Raw genomic sequence first — 17,283 nt, forward strand, 5'->3', positions numbered from 1 at the left:
GAGTGTTTAATTCTTGTGAATCTGTCTTATTCTTGGTTTTCCTAATAATGGATTTTAAAAATACTTGTACTTTTTATTGCTGTAAGTGTCTTTTATGGGCTTTGCTTGGAAAAGCAATATTTTTAAAAATACCTATAACAATAAAATCCATTTGTCTACAGTGATGGCATTAGAACCAAGTACTGGTCAGTGTGTGCAAAACCCTGCTTGCTTCCTTACATAGCAGAGCTAACAGTATCATCCTGGTCCAACCGATTTGTACTGTTCTAGTCACAGTCTGCACCACAAAATCACAGGTTAACATGCTTAACATGTGCAAGTGAGGGGGTGTTCTATATAGCTTTCTCCATATAAAAGGATAGCCATTGTGGTTCTTTCCTAAGGCAGGGGTAGGGGAACCTGCGGCCCTCCAGGTGCTGCTGGACTATACAGTCATTCCTATGGACTGGCTCAAGCAGATGGAAATTAAAGAGTCCAACAGCATAAAGGGTCACAGGCTCACCACACCTACTCTAAAGGTTCAGAGCTACTTAAAACTCAAGGAAATCTCACACAGAACTTAAGAATCCTACCTTATACTTAAATACAGGCCAAAGTAACACAGCACTTTTTAAGATGCTTGTATGTATCTTTTCTCTGTTCCTTATCTCTTCCAAGTAACCAGGCTAATGACATTTCTTCTTTGGTTAACAACTTGAAATACATTAATGCACCAATATTCCAACAGGTCGACTTTTAGCAGGGCTAACATTGAACACAACCCAAAACCTGGCTCTTCCCTGACCCCCTAGTAACAGAGATGGAAACAACCATTTCCTGATTTAAACTAAACTTCTTCCCAGTGCTCAGTTGTGAAGACCTGCTGCCTCTCCAATTCCTGGGAGCTGAAGGGGCAATGGATCTTCTAGGCCAGCTCAGCAATTATCACCCTTGCACCACTATTCCCATTTCTAGTTGGGACCAACCAGTGTTCTAAATTCCCCAGGGGTCAGGTGTGTTTTGCTACTGGTATGGGTCCAATTGTGACTACGTGGAGATTTCTGGGTGCCAGGTTGGCAATCAGTTTAAAAACATCTGCCTAGTCAAGTCACCCCAAACAAGAAATCTCATGATGCTTCTATGAAAAGCTAGTAACTTCTCTTATTTCTGACTGCTGCATTTGGGGCAACTATATTTTGACTGGTGTTCTATCACTGTAATATACTACATAATATGTAATTCTTCCCTAACTGGCATCCATGAATTCTTGGAACAGAAAGCAGCCTTCAAATTTTGATCCAGAGCACAATGCTAAATGCTCCTATTACAGACATTGCACTATGCTCCTAGACCTACATCTTCACTACGATTCCAAGAAACCCTGTTACTAAAGGTTCATCTTCTAGCACAAAGATCTCTCTACTAGACAGAACCATTATATGCAATCATCATTTCAGAAGTGTTTATTATCAGGGATGAGGGAATCTTTTTACTGTTAAGGGCTGCATTCCCTTGATAGTAATCTGTCGTAGGCTGCATGTCTGCAGTTAGGGGAGACAGAGCAACACCACCGCAAGATAATCATTACTCTCCACCTGCCCCCCACCTCTCTTGTATAATATGAAGAAATTGCTGACTACAGGGAGGTTGATAAAGTTGCAAAGCATCTAGATATGCAATGCACTGCCTAGTACGGCATTTTCTCCTGCATTAGCTACTTGAGGCTGGGTGAAATCCTAGTGTTAGATATTATTGCCTTTCAGAACTCAAAGGGTTCCATGCTCAAGAGACTGACTGACTTCTCATTACAGGCTCACACTCACTTGGGCTACACAAATCCTGAGTAGATGCCATGCATCTTTCAGAAGCAAATGTTCAAAACAAGATTACAACATTGGGTTAAGTGCAATTCAGGTACAAAACTGAAAGAGAGCAATTTGGTTATTAATGTAAAATTACTTGTGTGTCCTAAGGTGAACAGAGTTTCTAATTTCAATACATTTGCATTAAACATAAAACTGTATCCTACTAAACACTCTAGCTAGTGTTTGACAATCACCAATTATGGTTCATGGTTCATTTTGTCAGTTACCTAAGAAAGGTAAAATTCCTATTCCACTCTGTTTGCCGCAGGATACTACATCATAGACCAAACCTATTGTTTCTGCCAAAAGCAAGGTTACAGAACCACGCATTTGTCAAACTCTACCCATCTTCATGAGTCAGTGGTGCCACCCTTGATACTGCAGTTTTGCAGCTGCTGGATTCCTGTATAGCTTTTAAGCCTATTGGGCTCCTTTGGGCTCCCACCTCTGCCAGCCATTTCTTTCTTGGAGGATCTCAACCAAGCATCAGTATGTATGCAGTGTTAGAAACACAGATATATAAGCTAGATACCAAATGGCTCCTTAAACCAGTCACCAAACGGTCGCCAAAATCGAATGCCTAGTTGCCATTTGGGGGCAAGGCGGCTTGAAAGTCATATTTTTCAATACAACTTTTTGCTTCCTGAAATTCATTCTGATTGTGCAGATAAAATACAATGGATAGAATTCTACAGTATGTGTTGCTAGTGTGTGAAAACAGTCAAGATCCAAGGATCTCCAGACATACACCTCCAGGTGGTGGAGATGTCAGATGCCATCCTAGCACATGGGCATCTTCAAGTGGTTGCAAATGGCCAATAGTAAGTTGCAAAATGTGCCTGGCGAATTTCGAACACTGTATTTGTAGACTTGATTATTTGTTAAGAGAATTTGTGTAAATCAAGGGAAGATGAAACTTATGATCAAACTGAAATCTTTGAAGCAATAGTGTGTATTAAATTTAGAGAGCTACTACACTCCTTTCCGAAAAGATATAGTTGCGACAGCAAGAAACTTAAAATATTGGTTAATATGTGCTAGGATTTAGACTTTTTCATAAAACTTAAAAACAAGGCAGTGGCATCCAAATTAAAAGTGTTTAAATAAGAACACCAATTGCCACCTCATGCAGAACTGCTGTCATTAGTTCAAGTGATTTGTGAAAGTAACAGCTAAGTCTGTTGTTGAAAGGTGGGAGTTAACACAATCTACCAAGTTTTCAAAAGCAACTGGGACCAGCTAGAAACGATAAGATTTAAACATACTGATTGGTCAGGCTATGTGCCAGCCATAATAAACATAGGACTTAGTAACCTGCACATAAAACCTAGGACTGCATGATTACCTATAAACATTAAACGAATGGCTGATCTTTGATCAAGCACCTCTGGTCAGCAGTTATCAATTCGTATCTCTTCATCATGCCATCATTAAAACAATAGTCTTCAATTGGTCAGATTCAGGACTCACCTCTAAGCCCCAACTGCAACAAGGAGCCCAACTGCAACAAGGAGCCGACACTTAAAATTCTTTTAATGTATCAGTATTTAATAACAATCCACTATTATACAGTCGTACCTTGGCTGTCAAACATCTTGGTACTTGCACGTTTTGGCTCCCAAACGCCACAAACCTGGAAGTGGGTGTTCGAGTTTGCAAACGTTTTTTGGAAGCCGAACATCCAACACACCTTCCGATTGAGTGCAGGAAGCTCCTGCAGCCAATCAGAAGCAGCGCCTTGATTTCCGAACTGTTCCGGGAGTCAAACTGCCTCCTGGAACGGATTAAGTTTAACAACCAATGGTAGGGTTTACTTCTTAGCCTTTTCTTCTCCCAAAAATGTACTGCAAGGCAGCAGAGATTTCCTCCTCCAATATGGGCTACATTCCCAAGCTGATGACCCCCATCTTCCCCTTACTTTCCTCTACAGGACCTGCAGAAACCGCCTTCTTTACTGTTGGACCCAGTACTGGTCTCATCCACTCAATCTGCTGCAGCCTGTCTTTGCATGCAGGGGAAGTTGTAATTCACTGAGGGTTTGAGACCCATCAGCTACTCTCCAGAGTGGCATTTCTAAGATGGTTGGATGGCACCTTGTACACCTCCTTCTGGCAACTCCTGCAGTCAAGCTGGTGCCAAACATATTGCTCTGTTTTCTTTTGGTGAGACCGAGCGAGGGTGTGTGTGTGTCTAGTTGTCTGGGCAGCCCAGGACCTCCATACATACTGCCCAGGTTTGTGCCCTTGGGAGGTCACTTCAGTACACCTAACACTGCAGTTAGACTTCACCCCTGGAGGCACACTCCATTGTATCTCAAGACTGATGGATGCCAACAACAACAATATACAGATGTGAGGGGCTAAGGCAGATGGTTGCTTAACTGAAGCCACTTAGTGAAGTCAAGTATCACCTCATCAATGAACAGGTATATTTTCAGCTCACATTCTTACCAATTACATTACTTGCAAAACCTTGAGAGCTGCATACAGGGAGAGAGCTTGTCATCCTCTCACAGAACAAGCTATCACCTGATAAAATTTTGCAGATCAACTTAGCAAATCAAAACATTACTGAGTCCAGTCCAAAAGTATACAAACACGACTTGCACTTGGACGTGCTTTTGAACCGCTAGGCGGGCAAGAGATGTATTTATAGAGCACTAACCATCCTGACAGAGTATACTTTTTCATGAACTTTAAACATGTGCTTTTTATGCTCAAGGAGATGCTTTTCTTAAATGCCACTGCAATATTCTATTCACATGCAAATAGCTCAGAAAAATAAGGTCAGAATTTTATATCAAATCATTAAAATAATGAAACTTGTGAAGAGGTGTGTTTGGAATGGAGCCATTGCAGGTTGAGGTTTATGTTAAAAGTCTTAAATAAAAACAGCTCACACTACTGGTATCTTTCATATATATATGAAGTTCTTCTTAGTCTGCTTTTAAAACACTATGCAGCAAACATTTGGATCTGCTATAATATTACGACAAAAGGCATGGCTCAATGCAGTAGAACACATACAAAAAGTATCACAATCAGCCCCTGGCATCTTCCAATAGCGCTGGGAAAGATTCCTGTCTGAAAGATGTTTGACTACTGCCAGTCAAAGTAGACAATACTGAGCTAGATGGATTAATGTTTTGACTCTGTATATATCAGCTTCCTAGGTTTCTAAAACACAACATTACATTTATCATCTCCCAGTCCCCCCAACTTTTCAATAAAGTAAGGCCTCAAATGACACAGGGGCTGCATTCAGGAAATTGCACCTAAAGCCAAAACACATGGGGTTCATTGGCAGGTGAAATTGCCAAAGTCATTTTTCATGGAATACCACCCCCATTCCAAGATTTTTTTAAAAAATAAATAAATCCACACACACATAAAGCTGAATGCACACAAGTTAAATGTGCGTACGTTGTGGGCCTACTGTAATGGCAAGCAATAAGAAGAAAGGTGTACTTGGGGGAAGGGCTGTAAAAGAAAGATCAGTTAATTTTAGCATTCCCACAGGCATCCAAAGGGACAAAAACACAAGTAATTCCAGGAATGCGTTGAAAATTGCTTCTGGCCATTTAAATGAGCCTTTGAAGCAGCTAACTTGTAATTAGAAGACAAAGTTAAAATTCTTTTCTCAGGGGGGAAAATGTCATTACTACACAAAAGCTCACATCCCTTACCATTCCCTTATGTGTCAACATTCTAAATGACCTTTCTCTTATGCAAGTATCTTTGATACTTCAAAAAGATAGTGAAAGAATCATGAAAAGCTTATGTAGCAGATTTTCATAAATTTTGGCAATTCTACTCAAATTAGCAGTCATGGCAAAACACAGGTTAAGTCACCTAATAAGTCTTATACATTTCACCTCTCGCTAATGTGCTCGTAATTTAAAGATAACCTAAGCAACAAACCTATACACTACACTGTTATTTCATTAGGGTATACATAAAGCTCAGTACACTTTTTATTGTTTAAAGTAGGCACAAAAGACTCCTCAATTTCAACACCCAGAAGTATTGAACCTACTCACATATTCAGAAACACCACTCTGAACACAAAATTAGATTTTGGAAGGTATCACCCTCTGGCTTCTTGACAGGCAGCTTAACAGCTCTTGCCCAACGTTAAGCTTCATCTGAGAGATGCCTTTGCCCTCAAACAAGAATGACTCCCAAAAAACTGAATTACTGAATTAAAAAGTGACAGCCTGCTTGTGTATAGTAGGAGAGTGGGGCTAAGGCATATCCTCATCAGAAAAATTAGAATTTTGCCACAGATCCCTTTGTTTATAACACAATCAATCAGCATTCTTAAAAAACCAAGAGCTTGCATTTAGATCTTAATGCAGTGGAGAATGCATATACCACTCTTTCAAGGTCCTACCAAACTACAAACTGTGAAGTAAATCATGCCTTTAAGACTCCTGAAAACTCACACTTAGATGAACCACAGCTTTAGAGTTGTTAAGATAGAGAATCCCTTCCTGTTCTTAGATGAAAAGATATGAAACAGTCTTTTAATGCATCTCACTTGTAAGAGAACATATCAGCATAACTCACTTTTAAAGATGTAAGAGATGAGTATCAGATGAAGTTTTACATATGAATTATAACAATTCATGGGTGTGATCTTTGATAAAGGGTACCTCTTCCACTTGCCTCAGGTTAGCCTATTTTTCTTACTAGCAAGTATATACAACAACAAGCAATAGGACTGAAGCAGAAAATTTGTAGTGAATTTATTTCCTTCCACACCCTCTCCCATTAATATACCAGCACTACATACACACCATTTTCCCAAATACTTATAAGATAATTTAAAAAGATGGTGCCAATTGGCAATTTTTATTGCTATGTGGCAGGAAGGTGAGAGTGAGGTAAAGAAGATAAATATAACACATATTTTCCAAGTTAAACTATGGTAAAATCCATATGGTAAACAGTATTACAGAATACTGAAATACAGAAACGAAATACAGATAAACACACAAAAGGTTCTCAGAAAGATAAAAGTATTTCCTTAATTTCTAAATGCTATAGTTGTGCAAGTGATAAATATAAAGTGTGCATGTATATGCAAATATGTGTGTGTGCCCCCTTCACCATCTGCACATTTGATAACGTATCTTCCTGATATAATAAAATTAAGTGAGCCTTAAAGATGGCAAAGAACACTCTGGTATGGAAACAGACTAAAGATGCAACTAAATGACATTAAGACCTTCCCATTTTTTAAAAATGGCGAATGCAGCTCTGCATGCAGAGAGGAATTTGTATTGGACCATGGTGCAGGAAGAGGAGATCTAACCCTTCCCTCCCTTTTCCTAGTTAAAAATCTACCTCCCAAAACTGCTTTTTGCCCAAGACAGCAAAGCGTATACCACACGGCAAATGGAAGTGGAGCAAGGGGGAGTGTCAACCAGAAAAATTGTGGGTGGGATTAACTCTTATTCCTCAGTCCCTCAGTCACAATATGAATGACTCCCACTGCTGTATTTTAAAAAACAAATACAAAGCAAAACAAAACAAAACAAAACATGGAAGTAATGGATACATTTTCCAGAGTATCCAGATTTTAAAATGCAGGCATCTAAACACACAATAAATATTTACTTAAGAGATGCATTATTTCTCATCAACTCTGTAGGATTCTTCTCCAACATTTAATAAACCATGCATTCAAAGTTTGGAAACTGCTTTTGGTTTTTACAATCAAACAATATATGAATTTTATTAATTTATTTATTAAACAAATAAATAAATAAATAAATAAACAAACACTGCTGAGAGACCATCTTCTTATTGAATCAGTACCTCTCAACCAAACACACTATCAGATTCTCTACCTCTTTTATCCCTGACATTTTCCTTCACTCCCCTTTACATATTCTCATCTGGTATCAGCTCCCTTTTGTCATCCATGGCATTTATCATACTACTCCTTATGACTGGAATAGCTTCCCGCTCTTTATCATCAATGCCTTTAAATTTTACCTTACAATGCACATTTTCTGAACAAAACCTTTCATAAACCATCAGTGCCTGAACTTATTCTACAGTGTCAGAAACCTCCCTCCTTCAGCCCTTTGTCGTCATCTTAGTTCTGCCTTTGCCTAGAAGCCTTCTGGGAAGTGACCCTGTCACTTGCATTTGCAATGACTGCCATTCTAGGCTCCAAATATAATTGACTATTTGGTTTAAAAGTAACCAGTCTTTAGCCATTTCACAATGACTGATACTTTCAAAATGACCAATTATCCTAGAAACTCTCCTCTTCCTATTATGCCTGCTGAGGGCAAGGGGAAAGAAGATGACAGCACTAAGGATTTTTCTTCGGTGCCAAATCTGTCATCTACACAAAATTATTCATTCCCTTCTTTCTTCTGTCAAGCTCGTGTTAATGGCAGTCTCAAACAATACGGAATGCCATATGGCTACATCTGGATATTAAAATTGAGAATATCAATTACCAATCCACTAATGCAAAGCCAAAATCCACGGACAGTAAGAATTTAATCCAATCCAGGGACTGAAACTTGAGCCAATTGCAGGAAGCAAAATACAGGAAGCAAAAGCTACATTCATTTTTAGCAGAAGTGTGATTATTCCACTGAAAGCCCTCAGATAATAGCAAAATATGTTTTATTCAGTCATAAACTTTATTTAGTATGGAGAAAAGTGACAAAAAACAGGTGCAGTTACAGATTTCATGTAGTGACATTATTAATGAAACCAGTTGGATTATATCAGCATTATGTGAGGTTGTAGAATCAACTCCATAATACAGTGAGGGGTAAAAGTATTTGATCCCCTGCTAACTTTGCCCATTTACCCTCTGACGAAAAAATGACCAGTCCATAATTTTAATGGTAGGTTTATTGTAGCTGTGAGAGACAGAATAACAACAGGAAAACCCCCAGAAACCCAGAAGACAAGTCAGAGATTGATGTGCATTATAATAAGCGAAATAAGTATTTGATCCCCTATCAACCAGCCAGATGTCAGGCTACCTGGTATCTTCACTGTATGTAAGGAGCTGAGATTAGAGACACCTGCTGTAAGGGAGAGGTCTTACCTGTAATCCCAGCTCATTACAGTACCTGTACAAAAGACACCTGTCAACAGAAGCAATCAATCCAGCAGATTCCAAAGTAGCCACCATGACCAAGATCAAAGAGCTGTCCAAGGATGTCAGGGACAAGATTGTTGACCTGTACAAGGCTGGATTGGGCTACAAGACTATTGCCAAGCAGCTTGGTGAGAAGGTGACAACAGTTGGTGCAATAATTCGCAAATGGAAGAAACATAAAATAACTGTCAACCTCCCTCAGTCTGGGGCTCCATGCAAGATCTCATCTCATGGAGTTGCAATGATCATGAGAATGGTGATGAAGCAGCCCAGAACTACATGGGGGGAACCTGTCAATGATCTCAGGGCAGCTGGGACCATAGTCACCATGAAAACAGTTGGTAACACACTACGCCGTGAAGGACTGAGATCCTGCAGAGCCCGCAAGGTCCCCTTGCTCAAGAAAGCACATGTACAGGCCTGTCTGCAGTTTGCCATTGCACATCTGAATGACCCAGAGGAGAAGTGGATGAAAGTGTTGTGGTCAGATGAGACCAAAATCAAGCACTTTGGCATCAACTTAACTCGCCATGTTTGGAGGAGGAATGCTGTCTACGACCCCAAGAACACCATCCCCACCATCAAACATGGAAGAGGACATATTATGCTTTGGGGGTGTTTTTCTGCTAAGGGGACAGGACACCTTCACCACATTGAAGGGACGATGGACGGGACCATGTATCATCAAATCTTGGGTGAGCATATCCTTCCCTCAGCCAGGGTACTGAAAATGGGTCGAGGATGGGTACTCCAGCATGACAATGACCCAAAGCACATGGCCAAGGCAACAAAGGAGTGGCTCAAGAAGAAGCACATTAAGGTCCTGGAGTGGCCAAGCCAGTCTCCAAACCTTAATCCCATCAAAATCTGTAGAGGGAGCTGAAGGTTTGAGTAGCTACACATCAGCCTCGAAATCTTACTGACTTGGGAGAGGATCTGCAAAAAGGAGTGGGACAAAATACTTCCTGATATGTGTGCAAACCTGGTGGCCACTTACAAGAAATGTCTGACCTCTGTAATTGCCAACAAGGGTTTTGCCACCAAGTACTAAGTCATCTTTTGCAAAGGGATCAAATACTTATTTCACTCATTTTAATGCATATCAATCTCTGACTGACTGGGTTTCTGGGAGTTTTCTTGTTGTTGTTCTGTCCCACACAGCTACAATAAACCTACCATTAAAATTATGGACTGGTCATTTCTTCATCAAAGGGCAAATGGGCAAAGTTAGCAGGGGATCAAATACTTTCCCCCCTCACTGTATGTAATGCACATTTTAAAATTTATTTCTAGATCATAGACTAGTCACAATCTTCACCTGAAGAAAAAGTGCTCTGACTCCAAACTGTGGTTGAGAAATCACAGCAATGCCTCCTAGAACAGTTAGTGGCTCTTTTAATGACCTAACTTTACTTCCTGGCACTTCGAGAAACTTATTGCACACAAAATGCAAGCTATGTGCAGGGCTGATTTGCAGAAAGGATGACCTAAAAGCCAAAACAGTAATGTGTGTTCCTGTTAATCAATCTGCTCAAAACATACAGCATTTATTTGCTGGCTACATAACCACTATTATGACCGGTTACCATGCTTAGCTGTTAAAGATACAACGGAAATTGACATCCTTATACTAAAGCCTTGTTAGTTTTTATCTGAAAAAGAGGCCAAGCAGCCTCTAACTTATGCTTTTAATTTAGTTTAATAGAACACATTTCAGACTTCCTCATCTATCCCCCCACCACCACACATAATGCCTAGGTATTGTAACATCAACCAGTGTCCCCATACAATGATATGGTTAACTTCCAAGTTCAAACTTTTCCAAGTAAGTGGATGAGTTTCTCAATGCCAGACACATAAAGTATCACGACGGAATGCCTACTGCCACATTGACCTAGCAGCTGCAATGAATAAATAGGGATAAACCCTAGTGAACACAGGCCCTTAGGTAATTTTAACACCTGCTCATAGAGAAAAGGGCAAAAAAAGGAAAATATAAAACATGATCAAAATTCCAGTGGTGTGCACATGAAAATACAACAATGACAAGTAACTGTCAATCAATATCTTGTGCATTTATCCAAATATCTATTCTTTATGTGGGCCTCAACTACAATGTACTGTACCAAAGCAGAAACACAAAACAGACCCAACCCCCCAGAAAAACAAACCCAACGCCAAATGCAAAGAACACTGTTATGAGCTAACAATTAGAACCCATAATAAAGAGTATGGGGTTACTATTAAACTCAAAATATACTATGCATTTTACTAATTGCAAGATATGTGTACTAAATAAATAAATGTCATCTAGTCTGCCCTGGTGAGCTTTCAGATGTAAGATAAAAAATAAACTAATAAAATTTGATAGTATTATTTTAAAGCTATTAACAATAATTTGATGCCATCCAAATAGTGCAATTTCAAATGTTTCTGCAAATGTAGGTAAAATTCCAAACATACAGACTGTGAAATATGTTCTGCTCACTTCTAAATTAATCTGCTTTGGGTCAGTTAGAAGTCTGCAGTACTGTACTTCAACCCAGTTGGAATGCGAATTAAAATTCACATTCACAGCTATTGGTTTTTTAATAAAGAATGTTACCAACTTTTAAAATCTCATTCAATTGTACAAGCTACTCCAGTAAGCACTTAAAATATGTAAAAACTTGTATAAAAAATATATAAGACCAGGGAAAATGTTCTACTAATCAAGCAAGCTTCTGCTTCATGCCATTTTTTATTTATATATATATATATTTCACTGAAGAATTTCAGGTCAAATACTGTTGCAGAAGCTGTCATATTTTTGGCAAAGGAGCAGAACTGCATTTCCTTTCCATCACAAAGAGGTCACATGTGATCACACTGACAGATTACACAGTTCTACAAATAATGCTTGTATAAGATTTATGTAAGCCCTGCTGTAGAAGAAAATTGGTGGCAACATTCTAGGGGGGGAAAGAGTTTAAAACTCTTATGAGGAGGCTTTGAGAAGTTAAAAATGATCCCATCACTATATCCCATGTATTTATGCCACGATGTAAAAATTTCAATAAAACTATTTACTCCACCCACCCGGCTTTATTTGGAGACTGAAAAGCATCAAAAGATTAAAAACCTAGAACATCTGCCAATCCCCTAGCCCCAACAAAACAAATCTGTTAATTAAAAAAAAAAAAAAGCTTATCAAAGTCAGAAAAGGAATTTAAACATGATTTGGTTTGGTGAAGCTGTGTTTAGTTGAAAACGAAGAGTTGCCTTCCTGCAAACGCCATCTTGTTGCAGTTACCGGGCCCAGCACAAAAAGATCCATTCATTCCCCGAAAAAAATGGGGGGGGGGGAGAGAACAAGCACACCCTCCATAATCTGCAACCACTAAAACAATTGACCTATTCAATCCCCTCTTCCCAAAATTACAAAAGAGAGAATGCTTAATATCTAAGATTAATTAAGATCTCATCTTCATCTCGTTTTCTAACATGCATTTCACAAAACCAGCAGAAGCGGTTTGTCTTTATTTACAAGCCTGTGCTTAGAAGGAAAGCCTCAAAATGTGCAACAAACCTCTCCTCAGACTATGTACATAAATGCCGACAGCAGCCTCCTTTCAATTTTTGGTATTATTCTTTCACCACATCCAAATCCACATGGATAGGTGGTGTGAGAAGCAGCTTTCCCCATTTCCAAGCTTTCATTTTTTTTAAGGAAACAGCATTTGCCTTGTTTAAAGTGGCTAAAATATATATATATTGCATAAAATGTGTTTGAATAAGTGGTTTTGCTAAGGCAATCATGACAAAAAATCACATTCGTTAAATTTTTAGTTCTTCATCACAGTGACAAATTGATAACCTCTATATCATTCTAATATTCTTCTTGACACATTATTTAAAAAATAAAATAAAATCCTTCCTTATCCTCTGGATTAATTCATTATTTAAAGTCACACAATAGTCTCCACAAGCATTTCCATTATGTGGTTTTAGAAATTCACCTAGTTATTTAAAAAAAAAAAAAACTTTTACTACAAAAGCAATTTTCCTTAAATTGCTTTAAAAAAAACAAAACACCACAAAAATCATATTTGCACGCTCCCTGGTTCTCCAGCAGCCAACGTCTACCCTGAGCAGACATTAATGGCAAAATTATACAACACCTATTAAAGCAGAAAAGCAACTAAAAAAACACAACAGCTAAATCTCTCTGCTATGACAGTGAAAGTAGAAGCATTTCTTATTCTCTCCCCATTTCCTACCGTAGGAAGAAGAAAACCCCCAAGATTCCATTTTCTTAGCCTTCTCCTTGGCCAGGGGTTGCCTAAAGCAATCTCACCCTGTTTTCCTCTCCTCCACCCAATCAATTTTCCACCATTACAGTACCAGCCACACACAAACAGCACTCTCTTGATATTTTCTCCCAAGCATCCTCTGTGGACTGGCTTGCCTCCTTCCCCTCCCCCCACTTCCAGCCTCAACGCATGCAGAAAAGAATCAGTTCTTCAACACCCCCCCCCCAATACACACACACACACACACACACACCCTTTTCCTATCTCTGGCCAGCAGCTACAGAAAAACACTCCCCCTCCCTGATGTTCTGAGATGGGTGGGACAGTGATGGAGACAATGAAAGCAAAAAAACCGAAATGGTTATTTCTTGATTTCCTGTGTCAGCAGCCCTAACAAAAAAGGGCAGGGCACCTCGCCTAGTCAGGAAGGATGGCATTGTAAGATGGGGGGAGAGGACAGGATAGAGAAGGGGAGAGAGAAAAAAGAGAGCGCAAAATGGAGGGGAGTAGATAGGGAAAGGATTTGAAACAGCAAGGGAGAGTATTAAAAAGGGAGGGGAAAGCAGAAGTAGCTGTAATAGGGAAGGGCAGTCTAAAGCAGCTGGGAGGGGGAAATTCTGCGGGGAGAGGTAAAAACAGAGGGGTGAAAGAGAAAGAAGTGGGGCAGAAAGGAGCAAGATTTAAGTCATGATGTAGGAAGGAGATGAAAGTGTATGAGGTGAAAGGAAAGAGAAAATATGGGGAAAATTGATCAGTGCAATACTCGAATTTCAAGGAGGGGCAGCCTCCCTCCCTCTTAGTTTTTGCATTGCTCTTTTTAGAAGGCTAGAGAGGGAAGAGAAGCATGATTTGGCTAAAACAGGAGGGACCCAGGATTGGGGATTTTATTCAAAGGTTCCTCCGTCCCCCATAACTGAAATGTTTTTCTTTTTTCCCCCAACAATTTTTTTTTTAGAAAAAGAAATGATATGGGGGGGTGGGTAGATATCTAGATTGGAGAAGTGAAGAGAGAGTATTTTAAGGTGGGGGGGAGAAAATGATTTAAAAAGGGAGGAGCATGTGAAGGGGCGTAATGGAGGCTTCTGCGGGGGTGGCAGAGGAAGAAAGGGGGTTAGGAGCACCCAAAAAACAGGGCCGTAGGGAGAGAAACAGGATTGGCTGATGTTGAGAGTTTAGAAAATACTGATTAAAAGACAAGGGCTTAAGGTGATTTAACAAGGGCCTGGAGAGATCGTAATGGGGCGGGGGGTTGGAATAGGGTCTCCGCGGAGAGATTTGACGGGACTGCATGCACAAGATCAGTGATTGGGAGGTGGTTGGGTTTTTTAAAAAGATGGGATGATTAAGGCCTGATTTTCGGCGTGGGGAAATGAACAAGGTTTCCCGATTTTACAGGATTAACCGAATGAGGCCTGTTTTTTTGCGGGGTGGGTGGTAAGAGTATGTGATGGGGACGGGTCGTCCCCCCCCGATCGGGTCAGTAAGGCCTGTTTTTCAGGGTGGGGATGTGAACAGGGGCTGTCATGGGGCTGGGCGGGGGTTAGGAAAGGGGTGAACGAGGCCTGTTTTTTCAGGGTGGGGATACGAACTGGGTCCGTAATAAGGACGGCAAGCAAAGCTGTAAAGGGTGGGGTGGGGGAACGTGATTCGGATCCCTGCGAGGGAGATTTCGAAACAACAACGCCCCCCCTCCAATAATACTACATATTATGCTTTCCTCTCTCTTTCTCTCACCTTCCTCGACGGTCGTTGCTCATCCACGGCCTCCGCCGCCGCCGCCCCCAGCCAATACGCCCTCCTTTCCTCCTTTCTCCCTCCCCGCCGGGCGGGCGACCCCCTCGCAAGACCCCCGCCGAGAGGCGCCGGTTCTCCTCCTCCTTCCTCCTCCTCCCAGTCAATTCAGTCCGTCAGGCCAGCCAGCGGGGCAGGAGGCAGCGTCGAGGGAGGAAGCAGAGAGGAGGAGGAAGAGGAAGAGGAGGAAACCGGGGGGAGGTATGGAGGAGGGGGGGGACGGCACAGAAAGAGAAATAAACCGGGAGGGGGAGGAGGAAGCCCCTACTGCTGCTGCTGCCGCCTCGTCGCCGCCGCCGTCCGTCCCGCGCTGCGCTTGGCAGCCGCTCCGTTTCCTCACGAAGAGACGCACCGAGGAGGAGGGGGGGAGAGAGAGAGAAAAGAGGGAGGGCGGCGGCTGCACCACCAAACAGGAACGTCGAATCAAGAGGAGGCGGGCGGGCGGGCAAGGGGTCCCCTGAGGGAGTCGCTCGGGCGGGCAGGTTTTGTTATGTGTGGGAGGTTGTTTCCTCCTCCTCCTCTCGGTTTTTCTTTCTTTCTCTTCGCGGTCCTCGGTTTTTTGTTTTAAAAAAGCTATGGTGGGTGGGTGTGGGCTCAGCCGCTCAGCTCCCGCTCGCGGCCATAGGGAAAGCAGCGGAGTCTCGGCTGGCTGGGTTGGGCGCGGCAGGCGAGGGTAGGCGGCAACTCCCCGCTTGCTTGCTTGCTTGCTTGCTTCCTTCCTTTCTCTCTCTCTCTCTCTCTGCCTCCCGCTCTCTCGCTCGCTTCCCCGCCCTTGCGGCCCGGCTGGGAAACCCCGAGCACGGCCGTTTGGCCTGCCTGGGTTCTCTCTCTCTCTCTCTCTCTCTCTCTCTCTCCTCGACCTCCCCCTCCCCCCGTCTCGTGCCGCCTCTTTCCTGGAACTGAAAACCAGGCAGTTTGAGGTGCTTTTTAAATAAATAAATAAATCAAAAATAATATAATCAAAGTTAAAATAAGTCACTTCATGCTGCTTTGGGGTTCTTTTCTCCTTTTGGGTCATGCCCACCTCCGGCCTTTCTCACAGGCTGCGTGTGAGGCGATTTTGTTACACTAGTCGTTTCCAATAAATAAAAACGTCATGATTAGGAAGGAAGGAAGGGGGCGGGAAAGTTAAAAGGAGCCCCTTCGTGGTGGTGAAGGAAGGCAACATGGGTGGTCTTTGTAGGGTTGCCATGTTGTCCTCTTTCTCCAGGACACGTCCTCCTTCCCCCCCCCCCCAGGGTAAAATTTGAGGCAAATTGCCTTTATTTGCTTTGAATGGCCGTCATAGCGCCCTCTTTTTCTTTTTTTTTCTCCTTCAAAACAGGGCAACCCTACCTTTTGGTTCCCAGTACTTACAATCTTTCTCACAGACAAAACCAGGCTACGTGAGGGGATTCGTTTATTTTGGGGGGAGGGGAGTCATTTGTGTGAAAGGAGATTTTTTTTGTTTCGTTGTGAATAAGAAAGTTATTGTAGTAAAAGTTAAAAGTTACTTAACGGCGATTCCAAATATAACTGGTTCTTTCTCCTTTTGGCCCGCCCCCAATCCGAAAACCAAGCTATGTGAGGTATTTTGTTTTGTTTTAAGAGAAATGGATTTCCCCCCTTTTTAACATTGTTGTTAATGACAAAAGTGTTTTTTGTTTTGTTTTGTTTTTTAAAAAAAGTCACTTCATGATGATATTGAAACATGTCATATCTCTCCCTTTTCTCACAGGAACCCAGACTGTAGAGGTTTGTGTTTAGAAAAAAATGATGATGATGATAAACTTAAGTCACTTCATGATGATTTGAAACATAGTTTTAAAAAAAAGATTAAAAATGAAATAATGTTGGGGAGAGTGAATGAAAGGACAGGCTACGTATGGAAAGGAAGAACACCACCTCACAATGTGCAAAGATGGCATAAAAGGGGGGAAATGATAAACAGAGAAAATAGCAAAAGGTTAAAGAGTGGTCCTTAACATAGATTTGGCCAGTTGCATTTTATACCTATCCATCCCTAAGACTTTAAAGAGAAACAAAGAGATTGTCAACAATGAAAGCAGGCTGTCAGATTATTTGATTTTTAAACTGATTTTTAAAAAAAGTTTTAAATATATGCTGGGTTGAATCCAAATTTAGTTATGCTTATACCCATTAGCAGGGGTTCTGAGAGTGCTGTACCTGGCCCCACAGCCAGTAGGTCCCCTATTTGCACTTTAATTTAAAACAAAATC

At 41.2% G+C, this 17,283-nt stretch overlaps 1 protein-coding gene across 14 annotated transcripts in view; it reads right to left on the reverse strand.

Annotated features, from left to right (window-relative positions):
* The window catches only part of GNB1 (G protein subunit beta 1), a 72,942-nt gene extending 57,039 nt beyond the window's left edge, over positions 1-15,903 (reverse strand). For 3 of the 14 annotated variants that reach the window (XM_083513241.1, XM_083513249.1, XM_083513237.1), the window contains exon 1: positions 15,008-15,799. The gene's annotated coding sequence lies outside the window, so the exon portion shown is untranslated. Of the gene's footprint in view, positions 1-13,240; positions 13,550-15,007 lie in introns of those variants that run through there. The other 11 variants (XM_083513236.1, XM_083513243.1, XM_083513238.1 and 8 more) reach the window with 8 other exon arrangements.
* Positions 15,904-17,283: the final 1,380 nt, after the last annotated feature.

Source organism: Podarcis liolepis (assembly GCF_965112155.1).
Source record: "Podarcis liolepis genome assembly, chromosome: 7".
Classification (NCBI taxonomy): Eukaryota; Metazoa; Chordata; class Lepidosauria; order Squamata; family Lacertidae; genus Podarcis; species Podarcis liolepis.